Source organism: Spea bombifrons, chromosome 1 (genome assembly GCF_027358695.1).
Source record: "Spea bombifrons isolate aSpeBom1 chromosome 1, aSpeBom1.2.pri, whole genome shotgun sequence".
Taxonomy (NCBI): Eukaryota; Metazoa; Chordata; class Amphibia; order Anura; family Pelobatidae; genus Spea; species Spea bombifrons.
The window spans coordinates 58042038-58064279 of record NC_071087.1 but is presented as its reverse complement, the minus strand read 5'-3'; the positions used below and the strand labels follow the sequence as shown (position 1 = coordinate 58064279).

The 22242-nt window shown below is 37.0% G+C and overlaps 1 protein-coding gene across 3 annotated transcripts in view; it reads left to right on the top strand.

Moving 5' to 3' along the window:
* Nucleotides 1-2692: 2692 nt before the first annotated feature.
* WDFY3 (WD repeat and FYVE domain containing 3) overlaps nucleotides 2693-22242 on the top strand; it is a 110688-nt gene continuing 91138 nt past the window's right edge. For 2 of the 3 annotated variants that reach the window (XM_053461720.1, XM_053461718.1), the window contains exons 1-2: nucleotides 2693-3232; nucleotides 21384-21483. The gene's annotated coding sequence lies outside the window, so the exon portion shown is untranslated. Of the gene's footprint in view, nucleotides 3233-21292; nucleotides 21484-22242 lie in introns of those variants that run through there. The other variant, XM_053461719.1, reaches the window with a different exon arrangement.

Sequence of the window (22242 nt, the reverse complement as noted above, 5' to 3'; positions counted from 1 at the left end):
GTCTTTTCATGAACACTGTCCCTGGAACATTTAAGAAGACACCTTATGCCCTAGGCTTTATCCTACAGATCAGATTCTGATTCTTTTTTTTTTTTTTTTTTTTTTTTACATTTTTTCAGTTCCCATTTCAAAAGTTAAAAAAGAATATATACCGTGTTTCCCCGAAAGTAAGACAGTGTCTTACTTTCTTTTTATCCCTAAAAGCCCCACTATGTCTTACTTTCGGGGTATGTCTTATATTGGGAAAAAATTGTCCATATATACCAATCCACACGCATACCAATCCACACATATACACCAAACCACACACATATACACCAAACCACACATATACACCAAACCACACACATATACCAATCCACACATATATACTAATCCACACATATACCAAACCACACATATACACCAAACCACACACATATACACCAAACCACACATATACACCAAACCACACACATATACCAATCCACACATATATACTAATCCACACATATACCAAACCACACATATATACCAAACCACACATATATACCAAACCACACATATATACCAAACCACACATATATACTAATCCACACATATACACCAATCCACTCTCACTGTCACTCTATGCTTTCCTACCTTTCCTCTTTCAGTTTCTTTGCCGCCTCTTCGCTCTTCTTCTTAGTTCTTCTGTCTTCTCTTCTTCCGGGTCAGAGGGCACGGAGACCGGTGGGCGCGGCTTCAGTGCTGTGCGCCGGGATCTGGCAGCAAACCCCGGCGCACAGCAGCTGTTGCCTTGGGGATCACAAGGGAGCGGTATCGGAGGTCTGTTAAAGACCTCCGATACTGCTCCCTTGCGAGCCTGCTCCTCCAGCGGCGGACATTACTGTCCGTCTCTGGAGGGGTGGCAGGGGCGTCGGACCGCGCTGCGGCGGACCCCGCGACGGCAGTGGCGTCGGACCGCGCTGCGGCGGACCCCGCGGCGGCGCCCCCTGGAGTGTGGCGCCCTGTGCGGTCGCACAGGTCGCACACCCCAAAGGCCGGCCCTGGTCCTGATGGACCACGGAAAACATTATTGCTGCTCCAGCAAATCCCCCGTGTTTCCCCGAAAGTAAGACATATGTCTTACTTTCGGGGTACGGCTTATATTAGCCGACCCCTCTGAAACCCCCGATACGTCTTACTATCGGGGGTGTCTTACTATCGGGGAAACACGGTAATACTACAGGGTGATTGAAAGCACTACTAAGGATTTCCTGAAATGTTTAGCTGAAAAGACAAACTTCTCATTCTCATTACTGCCATAGAGTGGTCCCCTACATTTTTTCAAACTTTTGCTTGTCCAGTTTTGAAGTGCTGTTTGCATATGCATGCAAATTATCGTAGTACTCCTCAAATTCAATATGTGCACATGTTCGCAAAACAGATTGCTGTCTTTGTAGAACTAAATCTCATTTTCTACTCAAGATCTTATCTGGAGTTTGCTCCTCATGTTTGAAGACAATCACAACTAAGGCAGAGACACCGTGGGATGGATGCTACAGGTTGTTGGATTTCTGCAAGAAACTAGTAGCTCTGGTTAAATCCACATAAACAGGGCACATTAGAAAGCATTTTTGGTATATTCTCCCAATGGTGGATTCTGTCGAGCCAGTAAGCTTGATAACAACATCAAAAATAAACAAGACCACACCAGGACAAGGACCAATGTCTAAGTTTATCCATAAGTGTCACAAAAAAGAACATTTTTGGATAAAAGACATATAAAGTTAGAAAACCTTTTCTTCAGATGCCATTCCATTTGTAGATGAGACCTCCAAAGTCCTTAAAGTTTGTGCGATGAAAAGCTAAAGGAATGTGTAAGAGTGAAGTGTCCTCATCAACATGCTCAGAACAACCACCCTCTTTTATTTATTTAGGTTGTGTTTTATTTAAGTTACCTGTTTCCTGCTTTGGCACTGCCGATTAACATGGAAATACTATGCAGACAAAACACATAATGACATGAAGAACTTTAAAAGACATAATACATACAATAAAGTATACTTCTCTAATAAAGAAATATAAGAGGTACCCTACTGGTTATCTTCCATTTACCCAGGTATTAATAAATGATTTACTATGAATAAATGCCTGGCTAAACAGGACATAACCAGCATCATATATATATATATATATATATATATATATATATATATATATATATATATATATATATATATATAAACATATTATATATATCTATATATATAAAATATGAATACATATTACAATACATTATAAGTGGTAGATGTGTGTGTGTGTGTGTGTATATATATATATATATATATATATATATATATATATATATATTCGTAAACAATGGTTTACACCTTTTATTTTACTTGAAACAGACAGAAAATTAACACTGCAACAAAAAATACTTTTATTGCTTTTATATGTTAAAATACTGGGAATATTTATGAATATTGGAATATATATATATATATATATATATATATATATATATATATATATATATATATACTATAACATGGAAAAACCGTCTGCAGAATAAAAAGTGATAAGTGTTTACAAGAAAATACACATATTGTGCAGAGCCAGGAGGGGAGATACAGAAGAATAGAGGAGACAGGCACTGTCATCATACCAGAGACAGAACAGTAGGGGGAAGGGAGGGAAGAGGGAAGATCTCGGAGTGAGTCAGGAAGAGGGAGGAGGAATAAAGATTAAAAATGGCCACCAGCAGCTGCTGGAAACAGCAACAACTCCTGACTTTCCGGGATGGTCGGACTGGCCTTGCCGGTCAGCATTGATGGAAGGAAAAGGCATCAGAGAAAGCAAACCGCAGCAGCTGGCACCATTGTCACTGTTGGGTGGCCACAGCAGTGTCAGTGACACCAGATCACACAGAGAAAGGAGCTACAGACCAACACAGGATACAACACATAGACCACAGGCAAATTTGCCTCATTCACAGTCTTTCCTTTATTCACTGTTCTTTCCTTGACATCAGATCTGACATTTTGGAGGCTGGATCGCCAATATTTTGTTTTGCCATGACCACTGTATGATTATTTCCTTTAATTCTGGATTACCTGGAGAAAACAAAGGGATTGTTTAAATGGTCATGCCCGGAGCAGTCATGGTACTGCATTAAAGGAGGAGGGCAGCGTATAATGCAAAGTGAGGCATAACATAGCCGGCTTCATACAGATCTTTTCCTTTATTCTTTGCTGCCTGCAAAACGGTGAGTGCTAAGCTGTTCTTTATTCTGGTTAAACGGGAGGGGGCTGCTGGGTGGTATAACATGGTAGCCATCAGCCAGAATAAAGCAGTGGAACGATCTGATTTAAATGCACCTCTGGCAAGAATGGCTCTTTAACCCTCTATGTGCTGGGAGGCTTCAAGGTATTATACGGAAGCCCAGAATAGGCAATAGGCTTGGATTTCCATCTGCTGTGGCCTCTGCGGGTATGAGGTTACACTTGTGTGCAGAGGGATCATGTGTGATCTCCTTGTGTGTGTGTGTGTGTGTTTGTGTGTGTAGCGAAGGCAAACACTTCCACGGTTGGTGGATCTTGTGCATAAACCATAAAGAGGTCAATGTTACTATTTTATCTGCAAGATTTGTAAGTGAAATGCAAATGCCCAGCCTTTAGATTGTTGAGGGTATGATAAATAATAGCAGCGCCACCAAAATGGTATTGCACAATAAGCACTCCGCTATTGTACAAAGAGATTACTTCAACCTGTCCCTGGTGACATGAAGTCTCATGATGCCTTGTGTGCTTGTTTTTAATACAGATCTACCAATGAGTTTAATGCACCACTGCTTACATCTATTTATATAATGATATATGGAAGGGAAGAATGGATCCCAGCCTCAAACTGTGGCCACTGGTATTAGTATCAGGGGGCATAAAGACTCCCCTAGATAACTATCATTGGTTATATCCACCATCCCTGCCAACATATACTGCCCCCTTTATGTAGGGAGGGAGTATGGAATGCTGGGTGGTCAGGTGCATTTTCATCCCTTGGCTTTGTTACAGTTGTGCACCTTTTGGTTATCTACATATTTTAATGTCTTGATTCGGTTAAGCATCAACAGTTCCTTTTGTGTTTTTCTTAGACATCCTTATGGTTATTTGCTGTAAATATATATATAAAAATAAAAATATGATTTTTCTGCCATAGGCATATATAGTGAATTCCTTTACTTAACCTCTCTTGTATTGAATTGGTTAAATGTGTGGCTTGGCTTCATGTCCATCTATCATTTCCCCAACTTCTTCTTAACCTCTGGTGCCAAGTCCACAATGTCACCTTGTTTAACTAGTCCTTTCCACCAGGGTAGGTTTAATTGTAGAACACTGACTAGTCCTTCGGAAAGCGCTTTTTCTGAAATTACATGACATTGCATTCTGTGTTAACCTTCTAATTCAGGGGATGACTTGGGTCTACCATAGTTCTAGAAACACTGGGTCTTCATACAGCAATGCAGCAAGGTCTTCCCTAATTGAAAAGGGTTGTCACAGTGTCATTTTTTTTTAATTTGGTAGCAAAAGAGTATTGTTTATGTATTTTTTAAAATAGGTTTCAGACCTGTTTATACAATAGGAACATATTTAGTTACATTAATGTATCCACATGGCCTCTTGGAATTTGTTGCACTGCTTGTCTAGAATCCATGGGTGGGCCATACCATATCTGCAGGTAATTGATATGTTTCCTGTCAGATACAATTCATAATGGACACATTGCCCCCCCCATCTCCATAATAAAGGTTCAAGAGAATGGAAATCAAATCAATGAAATAAAAAATATGTTTTTCCCCCTGTCATGTGAAAATTGAACTATAAATGTTTTGTGATGTGGATACCATCATAGCAGGTTACTGATGAACATTATATGACTTGAGGCATTCCTCTTGGCAAGGACCTTAATTTTTGTTTTATTTCTAACTTTAGATTAACAATAGGTTGTTTAAAAATCTTGTGCTATTATTTTTATCTTCTTCATGTCTGTTTATAATGGCTGCAGATACACACTGCAGAGGACAGAGGAGGGTCACATTTCCTTTTCGGGAAGGAATTATATAAATCCTTTTTTGTTTTGATATTAATCCAGTTTACTGTGTTGTTTCCTCACTTCCCCAACCCCCAGACTGTATCTTACTCTGAGGCTAGGAATGGTGTTATGTACACTTGAACCCAGGAGCACGCCAATGATGAATCCAGTCCGGTGATAAAAATGTGCTTTTTATTGGAGTAGAAAATAAAACTGATGAGTAGCTATTTTTTATGATTTATGGCAATCACTAGCACAATCTTTTCAGATAGTGTTTAATTCTTCTGGACCTAATGGTTTATTGAAAAGTCTTAATGCACTTTTAGAGAGATCCTAATGGACCACAGAGGTCTAGACTAAAGAACTGAGACAGGGGCCTTACTATCCCAGGGTGGACATTCCACATCACAATAGATTATAACAAAAGAGGACTGAGGTAAGACTATCCTGATTGAAAAGGGTACACTGTATATGTTCCAGAGTGATGAAGATATGTTATTGAGCATTTATAACTCTAATCTGATATTTTCATGCTGGCCTGCCACTTTTGCTATTAAAACAATGCCTCTCACACTTATAGAATAGCAAATATGGAGGACTATGGATCAGCCATCTGGCCTTCCTTATGTGTGATGGTGTTCTTCCTGACATGATGCTGTTTAGTGTATGGAAAGCAGTCTCATCACTGAAGCAACCAATGGAATGGTCCAGAATGCAGGATCCTTTCTTTGGTTGCTGTGGTGATAACACAAACATTTCAACCTACGCCACAGTTCATTTGTATTCCAGCTCCCCGAATGTTTCTATAGCCCTAGAGTTTATATACGGTATTTTGGTCACAGAGCGTTTTTTGGCATTCCATGTTATATAGCTCATTAGACACAAAATGTCGGTGTAAGTAACAGTAATCCTTGCAGGTATTCATAAGTTTGTCCCTGCTGCACCCTAGAAAACTTTCTTATTAAGCCTCAACATTTCTCCTCTGATCACATGTTTTTGAAGATAAAAAAAAATGTAATTGATTTACATTTGTGTTTTTAAGATGTTTTTTTTGAAATGCTCATTCCAGTGATTGTATATTTTTAAAGAAAAAAATCTCCTAAGAGTAGATGTTCAAGTAAGAATGCATTCAGGTTTCCAATGTATCATGCAGGGATGAGTAGAGAGGGTGTAGTTTAGTAGGGTAGTAAACATTACTTAAACGTTAGTAAACAAGGAAAAAATGTGTGTTCTTTCCTTTTCGAATAAAGACACATACCTCAATGTCTATCCTTTAGTGTGCTTGTATTAGTGTGCTTGTATTAGTGTGCTACAGGAGAAGTTGAATAACGCTCCAATCTAGAGAGAGGGTCTGTACTCCTAATTAGCCAGTGTAGTAGCCGCTTAGACTTGGCTGAGATTTGAGAGTATATTTTTTTTTCTAATGTTACTTTGGAAGTCTAAAGATACATTGATTATTATCTATCTATCTATAGATCTGTCTATAAGCTGACTTCATAGGCAGATTTACTTAAAGCCACGTATGTGATGGTGGTCACCATGATCATCTTTGTGAATGATCAACCATAGACCCATATCATCCTGAGTTTGAAATCTTTGTGTAAGTAGGTTGTGAGGTCACAAATGGTGTAAAAAAAACTTCAACATGTCAACATTTAGGCTTTTCCTCCTATCTTTAAGTTGTGAAATATATAAATACACACACTATCATTCAAATATTTGGGGTCACTTTTCTTGTTTTTAAAGAAAGCAAAAAACTGATCATTAGAAAACCCAGACTTCTGAACAGTAGTGTGTGTGTGTGTGTGTGTGTGTGTGTGTGTGTGTGTGTATGTATATGTATATGTATATATATATATATATATATATATATACATATATATACATATACATATATATATGTGTATGTGTATATATAATATATATGTACTATTATTATAGCCCTCTTCCCAGCTAATAAAACAAACAGGTTTGCTCTTGAACATGGCGGCCTGAAACCTACATTGTACACAAAATTCTCCATTCTTGCATTAAAAAGCATAGGATATATTTCAAGAATAACTGTTCAATTGGACTGTTACTCATCTCTGAGTTTTGCAGCATTTATTATTTGGTTTGGAAATCTGCTCCTCTAAGCTAAACTTCTCCCCATTAAAATCGTAATCGCCAAAAATAGATTTAATGACCTTGGTTATTTGGGATTCAGATTTGTCAGGAACACTGAACAGGTACCGGTTATTTGCCCTTTTATAAATCGATTAAAGGAAAAAATATACATTACAGATGTTCTGTGCCTAATTCTAATACACACTGTATTGCAAGGTAAATGGCACACGCCTCTAGAATCTGAGGTAAGTTTTGCTTTGTTTTCTTGGAAATCTTCAGGAAAATGCGGGATATTTCAGTCACTCGAACTGTAACATTGCTACAGTATTTTTTGTGGTAAAGTGCATGTGTTTGTTTGTATATATGTGTATAATATATATGTATTGAATGTGTTTGTAATTTTATTATTACATTTTAGTGTTTCCCTCCTTTGGGACTTCTTCCTCTCCACTACTGCTTTATGTTGGTGTTCCTCAGGGCTCGGTTCTGGGGCCAATACTATCTACATCTATACCTGCTGATGCCTGAAAACAATCTTCCTTTTTATTTCCAGTACACCTAAAAACGGACAACACACTAATTTTACCTTTCCTCTCAGGACCTTTCACACTCTCTTGTAACTTGGCTAACTGTCTTTTTTGAAATGGAATATCATTAACTGAAGCTAAGCATCTCAAAGACGGAGCCTTTGATGTTTCCTCTGTCTTCAATTTCTGTTATCTTGATCACTGCTAAGAATTCCACAATTCACCTAACAGACCAAGTTCATTTCTTGGTGTCCTGCTTGACTCTGTTTGTCTCCTTCATCCCTCATATCCCGCAAGATTGTGAGCTTGCGAGCAGGGCTCTCTCCACCTAATGTATTGGTTTGTCTTAGTCTGTCAAGTCTCGTCTTGTCATACCCCTTGAATATATGTATTGTATTAAGCGCTGCATAAATTGTTGACGCTATATAAATAAAAGATAATAATATCCAGCCACTCACCAAATCATGCCTTCATCTGAGAAAAATGTCCTTTCTTCACTCATCCAGAATACTAATACGTTCCCTCGCAATACCCTATATGCATTATTACAAGTCTTCCCCCCTCTCCTGACTTTTCACCACTCCAATCTATTCTGGGCACTTCTGCCATGATAATGTCCTTTCCTTTTCAACTGCTCCCATTTGTACCAGTCTCTTCATTTGCTCCCTATATCCTCCAGAATTGAATTTCTTTACCCTAGGCAAATATCTGATACTGAGATACTTAGCTTTACTGCCATCGTGCAGCCAAATATCTCCGCAGACAGCCGCGGAGACTTGTCATAAAGTACCAGGGCTGGTTGAAAGCCACTACCTGGCCCTGTTCATCATTTGATTTTGGATATTAACTGACAGCCGCAATACATTGATGAAAACCGTAGTGCAGATGGCAATAATTTGACTATGTTTTATTTGCTCAATGTATTGAATTGCAAAGATATCTACAAGTGCATTTGCTATAGAGAATCCTAGATTGTCACCTTCTCCGTATAGCTAACTACTACCCTGAAAAGATGTATTTCCATAACTGCCAATGGGATGGATACATACGAAGATCTTCATTGTCTGGTTCATATTGAAGACTGAATTTTCAGCTTATATAGCATGATTTCCTTCTATGGTAGGATACTATTTTCCCTTTAAACTTAAATGTAATACTAATTCAGCAAAAAAATTACTCACCTAAACAGTTTGAGTATAGTTTTACATTATCACTGAGGTTACACTGAACTGTGTCTGTCCCCCATTTTGTTTTTATACTTCTTGACGATTAAGTATCATTATTTTTCTTTGTCTGTTAACTTATATTGCTTTTGGACTATGTAAGAAAAATGTCCATGTAAATGGATGTATGGTAAAGGTCTGGCATCCAACTGTGGTTTATGACAGCTCTATAATATGTAGTCTATTCATGGCTTCCTGTGGGTTGTTGGGCAAGCAAAACAGCTTATGATCAACTTCAAAGTAAAACTTCAAACCTTAGCTAAAAGATCAGTCATTCTCTATTTTATTATTTTTTTTACTTATTTCCCAGTGTTATTTTTTTTAACGTATTTTCCATGTTGTTAAACCCATTTGAAAGGGCATAGCAGAACATGAATGGTGCTTTCCCAGTACTGGTCCTGCTCACACACGCAGGGTGACTTATGTCAAGAGGAAGTCACTAGTGGGTGAGCTAAAATGCATAATTTAATTCTTAGTATGTTGTTCCCTTACATGTCATGTCTGACATGTGATGTGTGTTTGTAAATATATATACGTATCCCTTTCATGTGAAGTGATTGCATCATGGTTGTGGCTTCCCGTAAAGCTGGCTGTATTGGGCACATTATACATTATAAGGGAGGGAACGAAATTGCGAGTTGAGCAAGATGGAAGCAGAACCAGCTAATCCCCTTCCCCATCATTGTGATATGCATGAAGTCCTGTGTCTCCAGAGGGCAAGTTGGCACAGCATTGGACCATTATAAGCTTGCTTGGGCCACCCTTAATAACCTTTTTAATATTTTTTGCTTTCTTTCTATAAGTGGACCGCTAACTTCAAAATAAACAAAATGATATGATTCAGAATATTTAGTGTACATGGTTCTCATGATAGATAAAAAAAGAGCCCACTTTTTAGTTTAAATGATATATCTGTCTGTTGAAAACAGCATTTTTAATAACTTCTCATATAACCTGATTATTCTGCCCTATTAAATGCCTTGGTGGGAAGCAATGGAGGCCATTAATTAGTTATACAATCTACTGTATATCACCTGCAATGGCAGTCATATTGGGAAGTCCCTAACAGTTAAGATTATAAATTAAATGTAGTCTGCATACTGATGATTCCTTTGTGTGTATATTATATTTGGTTACTCCTTCTTGTAACTGTATGTTTAAGACTAAACCATGAGACATCCAATTGAGAAGTCTGCATTTAGTTGCGCTGTCCATATTGCTGATCAGAAATGTTATCATTCAACAATGTTTTTGTGAAATATATTTAATACGCAATAGTGTATTTACCACAGGTAGCATTTCCGCCACCTGGATCTATCCCCCTAGACCCAGGCCTAGTCTGCCTAGGCTAACATACGTTGCTAAATATTTCGATGTATTTCATACATAACTACGGTATTTGTTTTAATGAAAATCCCCAAAATGAAGATCTTTTCTTCAGTATAACTAACTGTAGTTATTTAAAAAAAATTTTATTTAGCAATAAGGGATTATTTTACCTTGGTGAAACAGGGTTTTGTGGACAAAACCAGCATGCTCATTTCGTGTCCTGGAGTTCTCTCCAGAGAAAGGGTCATGAATTATTTTGTCTTCCATTCTATACTGTAGAAGCACTGAGTCTTCTGACTAATAATGAATGAATGAATAGGTGGAGAGAAACGTCCCATGTTAATTGTGTTTCTAGAGCCGTCATTATGCCACGTAACATTTGATTCAGGTCTATGGTACTTAATTATAACATATAAAGAAAAATACAGAATGCAGATTATGTTGTAAGTCATAAAACAATTATAAATAATTGTGTTGGAAACTTGGAAATGAGCTGCAGCTCTCCGAAGTATTAACCCTATATGATCAATCACAAACATGCTACGGTTGTGATTGGATAATGCTTGCAACAAAATGGTTACAATTATAACCATTGGGACACTCAAACCATTGTATGCACTCTAATGCAAATGATAGCTGTATGGTCCATTTTGCAAAAATGCATTTGCCCCTTTCCCCGGCTCCATTGCTGGCTATGGTGGATGAAGCGTGTAAGGGTCTGTCACTTCCACTGATTGACAGCTTCAAGCAGCCAATTAGAAACAAGCAATGTTGGATCATGGAGGACGAAGGCTGTTTTGCGGCATGGGTGTGAATTATGTGTCAAGTTAATGCTTTACTTAGAATTTTCTTAAGAACTATATCCCTTCTCCCATAGTAAGGGTGTCATGTATATTAGACGGTCGCTTTAAGAAAACCATTATCTGGCAGGCGATAAATAATATTATGAATTAAGTCACCGGTATTCAGGCAGGAATTTCAGCAGTGATACATCATTGAGAAAATCACCAGCTGGGATCCTCTGATATCATTGTAACAAAGTACACGGTTATAAAAAGAATACGCTGTAATGTTACTGTGGTATAATTGTGGCAATCGGAGTATAGCGCTATGTATGAAATATTCCAAATACCTTGTTACCAGCAGTAGCGTTCTCAGGAGCTCCGTGATTCTTGAGAGCTGTTATTCGGCTTCGGCACTCCCCCGTGTGCATGTGCTGAAAGCTCTCCCATTGATTTCAGCGGGAGCATTTTCCTGCCACTGATTGACTGTTTCAAGCAGCCAATTAGTGGCACAAAATAACAGGAGGCATTCTGCTTGCAAGTGGAGCTGCTCATTGACACCAAGGTAAATACATTGTATGTATTTAATACGGATTCTTTAAACCTGAATGTAAGTAAAGTACACTTATAGCCATTCTTTTTTTTCAGGTGGCTGCCTTGCATGTTTCTTTTAAATGCTAGTTTGGTCCCCACAGACCTGCACGTTAATACGAGGAAAATAGTTCCTCCATTTAAAACCAAATATCTCCGAAACCCTTACTCTGCCAGGCAGCCAAAACACAAGCTATAGGTAGTCTTATTACATTTAATTCATCTAAAAGTTATGAAGTGATGGAGGACTAGGGGTGAAAATGGAAGTTGTTAGAAATGCCATAATACATTATATAAATAATAGCATGGGAACTATCATTAATTTTCATTTTGATGGTTTTATTTTTATCTCTGCTTTCACTATAACCATGTGGTGTATTTGCTGAATGACTATAGTTCTTATGCTACCTCGTTATCTGCCTTTTAGATGTTTACCTTACTCTGGGCCTGCCGCCCTGAACAGCTGAGAACTTGGTGGAGTCATGCTTTAATTTTAGCATCTTTACAATGCAGAGTTTCACTCTAATGCAACTTTTGGGCTACCCATTAACAATTAATGAATGTTGCACCAGCCTGTTTTTTTTTTTTGTAGTCATTCAGTAGGTTCTGCAGAAATCCTGCAAAATATCCCTTAATATAGTAAAATGGTGTTGCTACAGGTTTTTGAAAAGGTGTATTTTCTGCTGGAGTTCTAGTTCTCTTGTCTTGCTATTCCAGTCTTCATTATGTCTTCATTTATACCCTTCAACATGTCTTAATTCGCTGCCCCATCTAATTACACGCTACTTCATTGGGATCATTGTCTTATTTAGAAATTACCAAGAACAAGAAAACCTCTTGCTCTCTATGAGGATGGAGCAAGTACCTAAAACTACTTATTTCACACAATTTTTCTGATGCGAACTGCCTGGAATGTTTGCAAAAGAACATCCATTTGTTATCTGAACAAATACATATTAAATTCTTGCTCTACTCCAACCCCAGAACTGCCAGAATGCAAATGGACTGCACGCCCACCAGGCCGCAAGAATTGACCACTTCACTCTTTTTTTCATGACCTTTCCTTTACTAACCACAATGTTTCTCAAGTCTCACTTTAGATTGTCTATGTTCTCTTTGTTTTTTGCATAGTAATATCGCAATTTAGGTAGAAAAAAGACACAAGTCCAACAGGTTTAACCTTGCTCTTGAGCCAGAAGAAGACAACCCCCCCCAACCCCAATTGTGGCTCAAAAGGGGGAATAATTCCTTGACTTCTCACTGGATCAACAAGCTCTAACTACTCCTGTCTTTACTCTTCTAAAATGTTACCCAGCCCATTGTTAAATCAATCAAACATAATGCCACATATGTGGGTAAGTGAATTCCATATAGTTATTGTTCTTTAAAATAATAACTGAAAATTATTTTCCTCTAGTCCTAAATGGATGACCTTGTACTCTTTAATAATTTTTTTTTAAATAAAATTATTAGAGCGGCTGGTGTTATATCTGTATGTATGAGGGAGCAGTTGCCCAGGGCCTCGGTTTTTTTTTGCTTTATTGAAAGTGTGGTAGATAATTGGAATAGCCCCTAGTAATAGTGACAGAGGCTAATACAGTGAGGGGAATTAACCATGCATAAAGCTATCCTGAATCAAAGACTAGACCAAGGCTTGATTAAGATTTGAGTCTTGTATCAGGAGAATGGGCAGACAAGATGGGCCTGATGGTTCTTATCTGCCATCAAGTTCTGTGGTTCCTTGTGAGTTAAAAGGGTCAGGTTAAGGGTAGAGAGATAAGGCGTGTCTTTAATTCAGGCTTGTGTCATGGAAGAGATAGCAAGCCAAGTTGAGTTTCATCCCTACATGCCAACCTAAAAGCTTCCAGTGATTGGTTAATTCCTGGTTTTGTTTTTTGTCACAACTTTTTCAGGGATTGTCGAGAATTGGGGCAGGTAGAGTGTGGGACTTGGTGCAGGTTACTAATTAACAATAAAATATTTGTCTCTTTAACGGGGGGGGGGCATGTATGGTTCTTTGTTGTAGTGGATGGAGAATGCTTTTTAAAAAAAATGTTTTGCCGGTGATCTCACAATTGGTAAAATGGTTAATTTGTAGGCTAGTTACAAGTTTTGATTGTTTGTTTATATATAAACAGTCTGCTTGATATAAACATTAAGCATTCAGTGAGGTCTTTTATGTCTGGTTTCCTGCTATTGTAGCCTCTTATTTGGAAGGTTAGGCCATAGAAAATGAAAAAATCTTCTTAATCAGCTGTGTTTTATGTGATTAAAACTTCAGGGAAAAGAATAAATTGGTAAATCAGATGAGGTGTATTATTTTAACATTATTTTTTATTAATTTGTTCATTAATTTCTTTATTCATTAACTTGTACCGTGACATACTGAATTTTTTTTTTTGTGGTTTTAGCCCATTGTTACCGGCTATTTCGTTTGCGTAGTTTCATTTACATGTTCCTCATCGGCAAGCCAGTGTTGTGTCATAAATTTAAAAAATGATCACCACACCACACATGAGAGCTTGTTATATTTCTTTCCAAGGACACACATCTGATTCTGTGATTAACCTTACTTTCAAGAGTGCGTTCTTGCAGAACGTTTTTCTCATGCTGGTTGAGAGATTTTTATTTTGAGAGATGTCTCATGTCAAGGATCTCAAAACATGAGACTTGCTGGTTATGGCTAGAAATTGACTTTAAAAAAAAAAAAAAAAAACTAAAACAAAACAAACAAAACACCTGTGAGTGGAACAGCACTGAACCAGTATTTTTCTCTCTAGATTAATCCCAAAATTGTATTCTTTGTGGTTCTGTCTGATTGCTAAAATGTGTGTGTGTGTGTGTGTGTGTGTGTGTATATATATATATATATATATATGCAAGTAATGCAAAATGTGTTTTGTTTTATATTATGATGTGATAAGCATTTTATCTCTGAGATTCTTTCTTTAGCCATTATCATTTTTCTCGTGAACAATGCTGATTCAGGGTGCTTCTTGCAAGCTTCCTTCTTTTGGTTTCCTGAAGTTCCCTTGGTAATCATCTGACACTGGGTCATTCCCAGAAGCAGACAACAATCACACTTCATTATTATTCATCAGCTATACATGTTTTCTTTAGAGGAAACATGAACATATATAATTGTGTGATTAAAAAAATGCATATTTAGTGCATGTTGGCTTTCAGAGTCTGTTCCTGTTCTGTGGACTTCTATTGTTAGTTATTGACGTTGTCCCTTTTTTTCCTAGGGTAAATTTTTTGTCACATATGCAGCAGAAATCTAGTATTTACTACACTCATCACAAGAATATATAGCAGGATATAGGTGAAAAATCCATTCTGTTTTGGTCCCTGTTGGTCTTGTTGCCCTGTAAAAAACAAAAAAAAAACAATAAAACTGAATAACAAAACCAAACCAATTTAAGAATTTTGAATATATCCAGTAAAGGCGTTTCTGTAATTTCTCTCTTAAAAAAATAAAAATAAAAAAAAACAGACCCTAGTATCCTAAAGTCTCACTGTGTGTGTATGTGTATATATATATATATATAATATATATATATATAATCTTCAACATCACTTGACTTTTTGATCTTTTGTAAAGCTTTTCTGTACAGTGTGTCTGGATGAAGATCTAGGGATAAATCAGTCTGATCTGTAAATAACTTGAGATTCACCTGCAACGTGCATGATGTGAGGACACTCTACCAGGACTTTGCAGTGTTTCTATACAATTTAAGTAGCTGGCAGGAGAAGAAGTATTACAAACATTTAAATAAGATCCATGTCCACATAAAGCCTATTTACCTGTCTGTAATATGGTGTCTCCTGACCACCCCGAACCTCCTAGAACATGCGTTGGCAGTGTTTTTTTTTTCCACATTTGATGTATTTATTTACCATGTTACCAAAGAAAAATAATATAATTTTATAGAATGCCGTTATTTGTTCTGGACTAGTACAAATGACTGATTGTATTAAGGACAACATTTTATCTTTACTGCACAGTTGCTAGTGCCATCTGTATCCAGCCATCTTCCATTTTATCTCTGGCGTCGGTGCTGCGTAGCGCAGTAGTCTATGTGCTTGGCAGGTTGCCCCTCTCAGCTTGGTACACAAGAACATCCTTGGATAACCCTCCGCTGCAGGAAATGCCATGCTGGAGCGTTAGATAACAAACAATGGACCTTTTTATAGTGATGCGCCTTGGCATTATGTGTCCTAGGTTCAGTGAGGTAAGCTGCGTCAGGACAGGTATACATACATCTTGAAAGGTAAGCACATTTCATCTCTTCAATATCAGATATGTAGATTATTTGCATTTACGTAGTTGAAATTGTATATGGGACAATGTAAAGCATATTATCCAGGAAGCTTCTACTGTACTTCTAGGTGGTACGTAAAGTAGCAGCCATAAGTGGTTAGGAATCGAAAAGCAACACCCTGTGTCATTTCATCTGTGTCCTGTCCCCGCCAAGAATTTATAAGGCACGTTGGAAATTTTCAATATTCTGGATTCTAAGCAGGATTGTTTTAGGACGTGTCCTTATTGACGTGTATTTCCTTGGAAAAATATTAACTGTTTTAACATTTTTACATGGCAGTTACTAATAGGATTAATGTTCCTGAATATACCCTGCATTGTTTTTGTTCTAGACCAGAATAGGGAGGTTACAACTGGATCCAAATGCAGGAGATCTAGAGCTACTTACTAACAGATGTCTACTGGGAGCTACTGGTGGAAGAGCATTATTTCTTATGAAAAGATATAATTAGACGAGAAATACTCTGCAGGGCTGGGAGCTGGACACCACAGGGCTCAAAGCCGAGAGCCTGTTTAAATTCCCAGCAATGATGCCTGCTGGATTATTAAGCAGAATTTGTTGTTGAGTTACCGTTGTGAACGGTTTTGGATAATTAAATCTCCAGAAGATTATATAGATTTTCTACAGAAAGTTCAGAGTAAAGAGTAAAGCTACTGAAATGGTGAATGCTTTACATGATAAAACATTATCAGCAGAGGAAAAAAATGTATAGCTTGGACAAGAGCAGAAAGAGACACATAACATCAAGGGATAAAAAAAATGACAAAATGCTTAAGTCAATGGGAAACATTAAGGGATTTAATTGACTACCAATGGGAGGTATATTTTTAATGAGGAGAAACAGTAATTAGATTAAGAGGAAATCGTCTAAAACTAGATGGTGGGAGGCAGGCAGGCAGGCAGATGGCTATCCTGAATCTAAGACGAGACCAAGGACCAAAATGTTTTTTACATTAGGAAAAAGAGCAGACTAGACCAAAGAATGGTTCTTATCCAACATCAAGTTCTACATTTCTGTGTTAAATTCTGATTTTACTTTGGTAAGCAGGACAGATTTTTCATAACTTGCCCCTGGCATGACTGCTCCTTTTAACTATGCAGGAACATTGTTTGGGGCTTTATCCTTATGATTACCTAAGGCAACTATATTGCCCCAATCAGCTCCATTCAGTTTTTGGTTTTACAACTTACAATGTTTAAGCAGGAGTGAACAAAACATGGACAAAAAGGGAGACAATTGGACAACTATCGATCTTCCCTTGGCCTCTGTCCAGTTTGATTTTACAGTTTCTTCTGTTTTAAAGCATGGATTGTGTTCTAGTGATAAAAGTAAAGATGGTATCATGCTAGCTCTTTGAATAGATTTGTTTTAATATTATAAAAGCTTCTAATGTTCTTTTTTTTTATCTTACTTGATCTCCGAAAGGTATCTCTATTAAAACAGTATTTGAACGCTTACAGTTCAACCCATGATTGAGATCTGAAGAAAATATGATATTGTGCCTTAAAAGAATTGCTAGACATTGTAATTTGTTGTAAAGCAACATACAGTTAAACCCCCTCTTACAGCACAAGAACTTTGAGAATTCCGATCAAGAAATTCAGGATCTTTTAAAATTATCCAAAGAATAGTCTTTTATAACAGTAACAGTGGACACTGCTTGAAGCTACGTTTTAAATTAAACGATTGCATTTAAAGACTAGATTATATTAGATTAGATAATAAGACTTGTTAATGGCCACCTAATCAAGTTATCACCTGATAAGGCCTGTTTGGCACTGGGGCTCTGCAAAATGTCACTAATTATAGATTAACATAGAGCTATGATAATCCATCTAGAGGTCTGGAAGACTAGAGGCATTAAAAACAATTTATTAAATGCTTAAGTCAATGGGAGACTGACAGGAAATCTCTCTGTAGGTGGGATCTATGGTCAGTCAAGTTGGCAAATATTTACAACAGGGCTCGACAAATCCCAGAGGCCAGGTCGCCATGGCGAATGAGAATTTTGTCCTGGCGCCTAGGTGTTTGTCAGCCTGTTACATCCCCAAAAAATGCCCCCACGTCACCACAATCGTGGTGATCGCTGACCGTGGATCTAGGGAGGAAAGCCCTCCCCGCAAGAGGGATCGGAATCCGCTCTGTACCATTCTGTGTTGGTCTAAATGTTATAATCCCCATGGCGCCTGTCAGTGTTTCTTAATAAACAGGATGCACTGGGTATATTTAAAAAAACAAAATCAAAGCATGAAATCATGCAATTTGACAGCTTCTGGCACGCTCACAAATGAAACATACACTTTTTCATGCTCTGATTCCCTCCCTTCCCGTTTGTAGACATACAAGTATATTTTGATTGATTAGATTTGAGAGGTAAGAACGGCAAGGTGTAGGGACAACCAGAGCACATTTTAAAATTTTGTACACATTTCTAATTGCTAGACAATTTTTTTTGCCATGATTGTAATCTAAATTGAGCGTTTTGTCTTATAGCTGAGGCATGAAGTAAATAACGCCCTTTTGGTAACGGTAGAATATTTTTCTAATAATAACTGCTTTTTTTGCAAAGTCCATCATGTTTGGAGATGCTGGTATCCCTCCTTGTGCAAATAACAGTTCAGTTGACATTGTCAAATGCCCATAAATAACCCAGTAGTGCTGTGTAACAAAGTGAACACACTAAAGCAAAGGCAACCCTAGATTATCTATAAGAGTTATAGTATCTTCTATATAACATTAATATATAATTACATAATATTTGAGTTCATTATTGCAACTTTCATGTACTGTAGCTTATATTTATAGATATATTTTCCATAGAAGATATTGTGGGTTATGGATAAAAGGCTCAAAGTGTAAAAAGTTGGTGTTTATCACCATAGCAACCAAGAATGACCAGTTTGGTTGTTATGGTGATAAGATTTTTTTTTCCTTTTTATCAAATTGGGACTAGATTTCCCTTTTATATATAATCCCTGTTGTTTTAGAGCCAAAAAGTTGAATTGGGGTCGATTTGAGACTGGATTGATCTGGTTTACTAGAAGAATACATTTTAGCATCTCAAGGCAACCAGAATTGCCAAGTCACCAGAGAAAATTCTGGTCATAGAATGGTGAACTGATAAATATACAATAAATTATGGAGGGTAACGCCGAATACACAAAATACACCAGACAGATGGTGTAACCTCTAAACTAAAGCAAAATTACCTTGAGACTAAATGTGTTTAATAAATATATTATAGGTACTCACTGGTGTGATATTAACCTTAGTAAGAAGAGATCTAGATGTATTGCCTAAAAAAGTCCCAGAAAAAAATACTATACTAAGTGTTCTCTGGCCAAGAACTCCCTCTCAGCTTGTGATTTATCTGAACCATATATGTAACAATGTTTTTCTCTGGTACTTTATTTTAGGTAGTGCCTCTAGATCTCTCCTTACGCAAGGTTCTATTATGTGTACACGAGGTCCAATATATTGTACACATTTAGTCCTTACTCAATTTTAGGTTTTCTCCGTGTTTTGTTACTTTCATAACAGTATTTTATTTGCATTATCTGTATCGCAATAGAACGTACTTGAGGGTAGGAAGAACTGGTAGGAAGGCGCTTCAGGGAACGACCACTATTCAGCACTTGAAGGTGGAGTTCTGATAAAGTTATTAACATCGGCCTCTGTAAATGATGGCAGTGTAGGGAACTAGGACTCAGCGATAAGCAACCAGAGGTAGGATCCACCAGATCAGAATAGGCTAACACAGGTATACCACAGACAGGGAGGAGTATAGGAACTGCTCGGAGGTTGCTTTATATATAGCATAATAATTAGTAGGCAGGCTGATGGTAGCTGGAGAATGGTAGAAGGCTACATGAAGTCTCAGCTAAACAGGCCAAGGGTTAGCAAAAGGTAGGCAAAGCAGTACCAGTCAAGATAACAAACTGACATTTAGACAAAGCTGAAGTCCGCACCAGAGGGTCATGAGGTAAAGAGCTCTAGATTTCAATTACCACCAAAAGTTAGAACCAGATTATCAGCAGGAAACAGGTCAAACTACGAAACAGACCCTTGGACTGTTTGGTTCAAGTGCATACATAAACAAACCCTAGGAGCAGATTTCAGGTTTAAATGACCAGGCAATTTAAAAAAAATGTTTTCCATGTATGTGTAATTTAATAACTCTGAAGCAACAGGCAGTACAGCCAGACCAGTAACCAAAAGGTATATTAGCCAGAGTTCTAATCTTGTAGACTGGAGGTCTAAATTAATTATTCCCAAGTACCACAATAGTTGTCTGTATCTAATACAAAAAAAACACAATATGAAGATACTCTAATACAAATATTATAAAACAAGGTTTCATTTGCTACTCGGTGTACAAAGCGGACACCTAAGGAACCAGAGAACTACACAATTAGCTACCTACAGTTTAAATATGTAAACATGTTCCCCATACCTCCACAAGCCCAACTGCTAGACAGAAATGCCTTCTCCTGCTTACTGTAGTAAGCTCTGTGTTAGCCATTTGAACGTGGTCTCTGGATTTCTAGCAGCTTGACACACCTACAGTATACTCTGGTCTGAATATAGAAAAACTGAGACATCTGTTGCACCAAATGTGACTGTAGGGAGAGGATGGAACACTGATGTCCTGCTAAACAGTAATATCTTTTAATTATCCTCTCCGCGGAGTTTACCTGATGAGATACCACTAACTCCTTCGTGTAAAAATAACTTGCCATACAGCTCGGACTCCACTGTTTCAAAGTTACAGCGATACAATAACTGAGGCGTCGTTCTCCTGCTACTGTTGCTAGACGTTAGGGAAATAGGTGGAGCCACTAGGCTAAATATCTGAATTTTGTAAAGTTCACCCCCCCCATGGTTTAGTTTATGTGTACCCCTTACGAAAAAATTACTGCAGTTTTTCTGAAGTAATACTGCAGTTTTTTGGACATGAAAAACTGCAATACTGCACTTTTACTGCACTTTTACTGCATTTGTACTTCACGGTACTGCAGTATTACTGCACATTTACCGCACTTTTTTATTTTTTTTTTTATATTGCAAACCTACAGTTGTACTTCAATGTACTGTAGCTTTATTACATTTGTACTTCCGTACAAAAATAACTGCAGTACAAGTACATACGTAGCCCTATTTAAGGTTCATTCATATTTGTATATACATTAAAATGAATTAAATATGTGATAAAAATGATTATGCACTAATTAAATCTGTATAAAATGTCCTTGTTTCTTTCCTCTGAATGTTTAACTAGATAAAAACAACACAAACATTTAAAATCAATAAACATTAAAATCAGTGTCTGTTTCTGTGTCACATGATAAACGTTCGTAGGAAAAATTATACATAACATAAAACTCATTTCACCATCCCTTATATTCTGCAATATGTGATATTGATGGCTTTTATTTATTTCACAGTGACCTCTTCAAAGGAAGTACTGACAAGCTCGTTGTCAAATTATGAAGCTGCAATATTGGCTTGGATAAGAGTGTGTTTGCTCTAGTCATATTATTCAAGGTTAGTATATGTTAAGATTGGTTCTTTTCTGTCATGTTCTCTTTAAAATCTTCTGTTTCAAATGCTTGTAAACACATTAAAATTATTTGCTAGTTGAGATTTTCTTGGGGAAAAAAATAAAAAAAATAAAATAAAATTATATTTTGATTTATTTATTCATCCCTAGACTTTAGATATCCAAAGAACAATAATAGTTAATACCTATCATTAAAAGTATTGATTTAGTACAAATAAATCAAACTTTGAAAGAAAGATCTGAATGAATGGATTACATCACAGTAGATAATGCTAGAAATTAAAAAAAAAAAAAGGCATGTATGTTATTTTAGTTGTAGATTTTAATCTGTTTTTATATTGCACCGAGATGCTCTCGACTAAAGCTATAGCATTGCATGCACCCATAATATACTTTGTACCTTCCAGTTCAGGGAACAAGAACAGGAAAAATAGAAATGGGCATGACCGGTATAACTGATGGCAAAAAAAAAAATTACCATCAGAACTACAGTTAAGACATGACTGTGTTTCAGTTTGTCTTTGCTTTGAATAATGTTTCAATAATAATACAAATTACTAGCATAGATACGTCATGGGGAAAAGCTTAAATAAATAGTAACTCTTTATGACTTTAATATTTTTGTTGTAGGTCATCAAAATAACACAATATTATATATGCATGTATGTGTGTATATATAATTTGCTCTGATCTGCATCTAAGTATAGACAAACACAAACTTGTGCATTCACATTGCTGGTGGA